Below are 8290 nucleotides of genomic sequence, written 5' to 3'. Positions count from 1 at the left end.
AGGGGGGGAGAGAGAGAGAGAGAGTGGGAGGGGCGACGATGATGGGTGGGTTGCGGCGTTTTTCAGGGGGGCGGTGTGGGGGTGGGGGAAAGCGAGGCGGAGGCGGGATCGTGGCCGTCCGATCGCGCGGATCGACGGCTGTGGACGGGTGTATGTGTCGGAATGGGGAAATCCTGGTGCTGTGCTGGGGACGTGGGTGATTTAAAACTGGCCATCAATTAATGCTGGCGACGGGCTCGCTTTCGGATCTTCTGGTGGATGCTGCTTAGATTTGGACCCCTGGTTGGGCTGCGCGGGCTGCGGGATGCCCGGCCCGGCCCGGCCCGGCCTGGTCTGGTCTGGTGTTCTCTTTTTTGTCCGGGCGGTGTTCGGCCGGGCTGGGCTGGGCTAGGATGTGAAATGGGGTGGATGTTGTGGTATAGGCTTTGTAGTTACGTCCCCGCTGTGGCCGGTGTCATCTGTTTCTATATCCGAAGTATCCCGGCTTGTGTCTTGAAGGGTGCCGACAAGGCAGGGAAGACGCATTTCGGTAGGTTTTCGCCTTCGGGGTGCATGTATTGATTGTGCGTGATCATGCACCGCCGAGCATGATGATTCCCAAGGTCGACACTTTTCACGAGGAGAATTATGTGGCTACATATGCATGCTCGTGTTCGTTGATCGGTTCTATATCTGAGGTGATCCAACTTGTGTTGTGATGAATACCATCAAGGTAAAGCCAATGCGTGTTCATGTCTGATTGGTTTCCGCTTTTGGCATGCATGTATCGATTATCCGTGGAGATGTATTGTCAAGCATGTTGTTCATCCCCACTAATAGAGGACAATATGACTTCAAAATTGGTGCTTTCGAAATAACTGGAAGTTTTTTTAATTATACTGGTAAATGATGGTTATATTTGGATCCTTGGTTGGGCATGAACAGTTATGAGGATTTTGGGTCCTGTCGGGTTAAGGTATGTAATGATGGGCACTTGTCTTCTTCTTGAATAATAAAGAGAAAAATGTGTTTGGCGCCCAAAAATGAGAAGTGGTTGAATGGAGTAGTTTAAGTTCAGGGAAAGTAGGACGAATATCGTTGGTACCTACTTTGTGTTTGCTCTGCTACTGTAACTGAAGTTATCCATTTCCATATCGAATGCATTTTGACATGTGTCGTAATGAATATTGACAATGTAGAGGCAATGCATTTTGGTAAATTTTTGCCTTTGGCGTACATGTATTGATTATGCATGTCATGTATTATCAAGCATGTTGTTCGTAAGATTGACACATTTGACGAGGAGAATCATGACTTCCTAGTGTGGGTTGGTTAGCTTTGGACCCCTAGAGTGGGTTGTGTGGGGCATGGGCGGCCTAGCCTGGCCTGTTGTGGTGCTGGAGCTATGGGGGTTTTTGCCTCGGTTAGGTTAGGTTGGATTGGGCAGGGCAGGGCCGGGCTAGGGTGTGAAATGGGGGGGGGGGTCTTATCTTCCCTTTTTTGAATAAGGGAACTGTGGTTCGCACCATTTTATGTTTTGAGAAGTGGTTGAATGCGCTGGTTTAAATATATGGGAAGTGGGATGGATATTGTTGGTGTTTGCTTTGTATTCACGTTCCAGTTGTGGACGGCTGATACGTCTCCAACGTATCTATAATTATTTTTTATTATTTCATGCTATTATATTATCAATTTTATATGCTTTATATGCAATTTTATATTATTTTTAGGAACTAATCTATTAACCTACTGCCTAGTGCCAGTTGTTGTTTTCTTCTTGTTTTTGATTTTACAAAAGATCCATACCAAAGGAGTCCAAACACGAAGAAACTTTTTGACGATTTTTTCTGGACCAAAAGAGACCCTTGAAGCTTCGAGAGGAGTCCAAGCGAGAAACAAGGAGACGTCAAGTCAATAGAGCGTGCACTGGGGGTAGGCGTGCCCTGTTGCCTTGTGGGCCCCACGTGGCTCCGTCTGATCTAATTTCAACGCTATAAATTCTCTGATATTGAGAAACCCCCAGAGGTACCACCGAAACAATTTTTCCGTCACAACAAGTCTTTATTCTTCCGTGATCACATATGGAGGCCTTCGTCGGTACTCTACCGGAGGGAGAATTGATCATGGAGGGCTTCTACATCAACTTTGATGCACCTTCAATGATGTGTGAGTAGTTCCTACATGACCTATGGGTCCATAGTGATTAGTTAGATGGCTCTCTCTCTCTCTCTCTCTCTCTGATCTTAATGTTCTCCTCGGATTTCAGTTCGACATAATCTTCTTTTGCAGTGTGTTTGTTGGGATCCGATGAATTTTGGGTTCATGATCAGATTATTCATTGAAAGTAATTGAATATTTTCTAAACTTTATTATGCATCATTTTTATAGCTATGTAATGTTCTCCGATCTATCAGTTTGGTTTGGCCAACTAGATTGATTTGTCTTCAGCGGGGGTGGTGCATAGTAGTAGGTTCAATCTTGCGATGTCCTCACCTAGTGACAGAAGGGGTAGCGAGGCACGTATTTGTATTGTTTCTACTATGGACAAAACAACAGTGTTTAATCATATTGCTTGATTTTATTCTATCTACATTATGTCATCATACTTCATGCATTACTCTATTTGTCATTGTAAGTGCATCTAGTGCCACCCCTAGTTGGTTTTAGAGTATTGACGACAAACCCGGTTGAGGGACTAATGTGTTTGTGAGAATTGCAGGATAACACGGGTAGTAGTCCCTCATTGATTCGGTTTACCTACCGGAGATGACCCCTAAAAATGTGTGAAGACATTGAAGACAATGGTTGAGGGAGTCCTGGATTAGGGGGTGTCCGGATGGCTGGGCTATGACCTTTGGCCGGACTCCTGGACTATGAAGATACAAGATTGAAGACTTCGTCCCGTGTCCGGATAGGACTTTCCTTGGCGTGGAAGGCAAGCTTGGCGATACGATATGTAGATCTCCTCCCATTGTAATCGACTCTGTGTAACCCTAGCCCTCTCCGGTGTCTATATAAACCGGAGAGGTTTAGTCCGTAGGACGAACAACAATCATACCATAGGCTAGCTTCTAGGGTTTAGCCTCTCTGATCTCGTGGTAGATCAACTCTTGTACTACCCATATCATCAATATTAATCAAGCAGGAGTAGGGTTTTACCTCCATCGAGAGGGCCCGAACCTGGGTAAAAACATCGTGTCCCTTGTCTCCTATTACCATCCGCCTAGACGCACAATTCGGGACCCCCTACCCGAGATCCGCCGGTTTTGACACCGACATTGGTGCTTTCATTGAGAGTTCCTCTGTGTCGTCACCTTTAGGCCCGATGGCTTCTCCGATCATCAACAACGATGCGGTCCAGGGTGAGACTTTTCTCCCCGGACAGATCTTCGTATTCGGCGGCTTTGCACTGCGGGCCAATTCGCTTGGCCATCTGGAGCAGATCGAAAGCTACGCCCCTGGCCATCGGGTCAGATTTGGAAGTTTGAACTACACGGCTGACATCCGCGGGGGCTTGATCTTCGACGAATTTGAGCCACAGCCGAGCACGCCGCACTATCACGATGGGCATGATCTAGCTCTGCCACCGGACAGTGCCCAGAAGGCCGCTCAAGTGTCCGCTCCGACCCTTAGCTCGGAGCCGACTGTGCCAATCGGGGACGGATGGTTGGACACCGCCTCGGGGGCTGCAATCTCTACGGCGATCGAGCCGAATACCAGCCTTGTCCTTTGTGAAGCTCGTGACTCCAAGGTGCCGGACTCCTTTTCGGACTCCGAATATTCCGCACCCCTCCCGATCGAACCCAATTGGGCTCTGATCATGGAGTTCACCGCCGTGGACATCTTTCAACACTCGCCCTTTGGCGACATCCTGAATTCACTAAAGTCTCTCTCTTTATCAGGAGAGCCCTGGCCGGACTATGGTCAGCAAGGTTGGGATGCGGATGACGAAGAAATTCGAAACCCACCCACCACCCACTTCGTAGCCACTGTCGACGACTTAACCGACATGCTCGACTTCAACTCTGAAGACATCGATAGTATGGACGCCAATGAAGGAGACGACCAAGAATCAACGCCTATAGGGCACTGGAAAGCCACCTCGTCATACGACATATACATGGTGGACACCCCAAAACAAGGGGATGGCGATGGAACAACGGAGGATGACCCCTCCAAGAAATATCCTAAGCGCCGGCTTCAGCGGCGCCGCTCTAAATCCTGCCAAAGCAAAAACGGCGAGTCCGGCACCGGAGACAATAACACCGCGGACAGTGCCGAAGACAACCCCCTCCAGCAGGATTCAGCGCAGGAGGATGGAGAAGCCAGCCCTCATGAGAGAGCGGCAGATAGAGAGGTCGAGGACGATAATTACATGCCTCCCTCCGACGGCGAAGCAAGCCTCGACGACGATGAATTTGTCGTGCCCGAGGACCCCGTCGAACAAGAGTGTTTCAAACGTAGGCTCATGGCCACGGCAAGCAGCCTCAAGAGAAAACAGCAGCAGCTTAGAGCTGACCAAGACTTGCTAGCCGATAGATGGACGGAAGTCCTCGCTGCCGAAGAGTACAAACTCGAACGCCCCTCCAAGAGCTACCCAAAGTGCAGGCTGCTACCCCAACTAGAGGAGGAAGCAACTAAACCTACATCACCAGCATATGATGCGGCCGATCGGCCACCCCGTGGCCGCGACAGAGAGGCCTTTCGGCCCTCAACTCAAGCCGCACCTCGGCGCCGCTCAATTAGTACCAAGGCACGGGGAAACGCGCCAGACCTGCGAGACATATTGGAGGACAAAGCAAGGCAAACAAGATCAATCTACGGATCGCGTGGGCGCCCCACGACACGTGACGATAACCGTCATGCCGGATATGGCAAATACCGCCAGGCCAAACAGGGCAGGCAAAGCTCATATGAGCTACGTCGTGATATAGCCCAGTACAGAGGCGTCGCACACCCACTATGCTTCACAGATGAAGTAATGGATCATCAAATCCCCGAAGGGTTTAAATCCGTAAACATCGAATCATACGATGGCACAACAGATCCTGCGGTATGGATCAAGGATTATCTCCTTCATATCCACATGGCCCGCGGTGATGATCTACACACCATAAAATACCTGTTGGAAATATGCCCTAGAGGCAATAATAAATTAGTTTTTATTATTATATTTCCTTGTTCATGATAATCGTTTATTATCCATGCTATAATTGTATTGATAGGAAACTCAGATACATGTGTGGGTACATAGACAACACCAAGTCCCTAGTAAGCCTCTAGATGACTAGCTCGTTGATCAATAGATGGTTACGGTTTCCTGACCATTGACATTGGATGTCGTTGATAACGGGATCACATCATTAGGAGAATGATGTGATGGACAAGACCCAATCCTAAGCCTAGCACAAAGATCGTGTAGTTCGTATGCTAAAGCTTTTCTAATGTCAAGTATCATTTCCTTAGACCATGAGATTGTGCAACTCCCGGATACCGTAGGAATGCTTTGGGTGTACCAAACGTCACAACATAACTGGGTGGCTATAAAGGTGCACTATAGGTATCTCCGAAAGTGTATGTTGGGTTGGCACGAATCGAGACTGGGATTTGTCACTCCGATTGACGCACAGGTATCTCTGGGCCCACTCGGTAGGACATCATCATAATGTGCACAATGTGACCAAGGGGTTGATCACGGGATGATGTGTTATGGAACGAGTAAAGAGACTTGCCGGTAACGAGATTGAACAAGGTATCGGCATACCGACGATCGAATCTCGGGCAAGTACAATACCACTAGACAAAGGGAATTGTATACGGGATTGCTTGAATCCTTGACATTGTGGTTCATCCGATGAGATCATCGTGGAACATGTGGGAGCCAACATGGGTATCCAGATCCCGCTGTTGGTTATTGGCCAGAGAGTTGTCTCGGTCATGTCTGCATGATTCCCGAACCCGTAGGGTCTACACACTTAAGGTTCGGTGACGCTAGAGTTGTTATGGGAATTGGTGTGCAGTTATCGAATGTTGTTCGGAGTCCCGGATGAGATCCTGGACGTCACGAGGAGTTCCGTAATGGTCCGGAGGTAAAGATTTATATATGGAAAGTCCTATTTTGGCCACCGGAAAATGTTCGGGATTTTTCGGTATTGTACCGGGAAGGTTCTAGAAGGTTCCGAAGTGGGGCCCACCAGCATGGGGGGACCCACATGAACGTGGGTAGTGGGGGCAAGGCCCCACCCCTTGGTCAAGGCGCACCAAGATCCCCCCTTAGAAGGAATAAGATCATATCCCGAAGGGATAAGACCAAGATCCCTAAAAAGGGGGATAACAATCGGTGGGGAAGGAAATGATGGGATTTCTTTCCTCCCACCTTTGCCAACGCCCCAATGGACTTGGAGGGCAAGAAACCAGCCCCCTCCACCCCTATATATAGTGGGGAGGTGCATGGGAGCTTCACCCTTGCCCCTGGCGCAGCCCTCTCCCTCCCCAACACCTCCTCCTCCGTAGTAGTGCTTGGCGAAGCCCTGCCGGAGAACTGCAAGCTCCACCACCACGCCGTCGTGCTGCCAGAGCTCTCCCTCAACTTCTCCTCTCCCCTTGCTGGATCAAGAAGGAGGAGACGTCCCCGGGCTGTACGTGTGTTGAACGCGGAGGTGCCGTCCGTTCGGCACTAGGATCTCCGGTGATTTGGATCACGATGAGTACGACTCCTTCAACCCCGTTCTCTTGAACGCTTCCGCTTAGCGATCTACAAGGGTATGTAGATGCACTCCCCTCTCTCTCGTTGCTAGTTTCTCCATAGATAGATCTTGGTGACTCGTAGGAAAATTTTGAATTTCTGCTACATTCCCCAACAGTGGCATCATGAGCTAGGTCTATTGCGTAGATTCTATTCACGAGTAGAACACAAAGTAGTTGTGGGCATTGATTTTTTTCAATATGCTTACCGTTACTAGTCTTATCTTGATTCAGCGGCATCGTGGGATGAAGCGGCCCGGACCGACCTTACACGTACTCTTACGTGAGACAGGTTCCACCGACTGACATGCACTTGTTGCATAAGGTGGCTAGCGGGTGCCAGTCTCTCCCACTTTAGTCGGATCGGATTCGATGAAAAGGGTCCTTATGAAGGGTAAATAGCAATTGACATATCACATTGTGGTTTTTGCATAGGTAAGAAACGTTCTTGCTAGAAACCCATAGCAGCCACGTAAAACATGCAAACAACAATTAGAGGACGTCTAACTTGTTTTTGCAGGGTATGCTATGTGATGTGATATGGCCAAAAAGAATGTGATGAATGATATGTGATGTATGAGATTGATCATGTTCTTGTAATAGGAATCACGACTTGCATGTCGATGAGTATGACAACCGGCAGGAGCCATAGGAGTTGTCTTAATTTATTGTATGACCTGCGTGTCATTCAACAACGCCATGTAATTACTTTACTTTATTGCTAACCGGTAGCCATAGTAGTAGAAGTAATAGTTGGCGAGACAACTTCATGAAGACACGATGATGGAGATCATGATGATGGAGATCATGGTGTCATGCCGGTGACGGTGATGATCGTGGAGCCCCGAAGATGGAGATCAAAAGGAGCAAAATGATATTGTCCATATCATGTCACTTTTTGATTGCATGTGATGTTTATCATGTTTATGCATCTTATTTTCTTAGAACGACGGTAGTAAATAAGATGATCCCTCATTAAAATTTCAAGAAAGTGTTCCCCCTAACTGTGCACCGTTGCGAAAGTTCGTCGTTTCGAAGCACCATGTGATGATCGGGTGTGATAGATTCTAACATTCACATACAATAGGTGTAAGCCAGATTTACACACGCGAAACACTTAGGTTGACTTGACGAGCCTAGCATGTACAGACTTGGCCTCGGAACACAAGAGACCGAAAGGTCGAGCATGAGTCGTATAGTAGATATGATCAACATGAAGATGTTCACCGATGATGACTAGTCCGTCTCACGTGATGATCGGACACGGCCTAGTTGACTCGGATCATGTAATCACTTAGATGACCAGAGGGATGTCTATCTGAGTGGGAGTTCATAAGATGAACTTGTTTATCCTGAACATAGTCAAAAGTTTTTTGCAAATTATGTCGTAGCTCGCGCTTTAGTTCTACTGTTTTAGATATGTTCCTAGAGAAAATATAGTTGAAAGTTGACAGTAGCAATTATGCGGACAGTATAAGGCTTATGTCCTTAATGCACCGCTCGGTGTGTTGGACCTCGAACGTGGTCTGTGGATGTTGCGAACATCTGACATACATGTTTTGATGAC

Source organism: Triticum dicoccoides, chromosome 2B (assembly GCF_002162155.2).
Source record: "Triticum dicoccoides isolate Atlit2015 ecotype Zavitan chromosome 2B, WEW_v2.0, whole genome shotgun sequence".
Taxonomy (NCBI): Eukaryota; Viridiplantae; Streptophyta; class Magnoliopsida; order Poales; family Poaceae; genus Triticum; species Triticum dicoccoides.
This window is presented reverse-complemented; position numbering follows the sequence as displayed.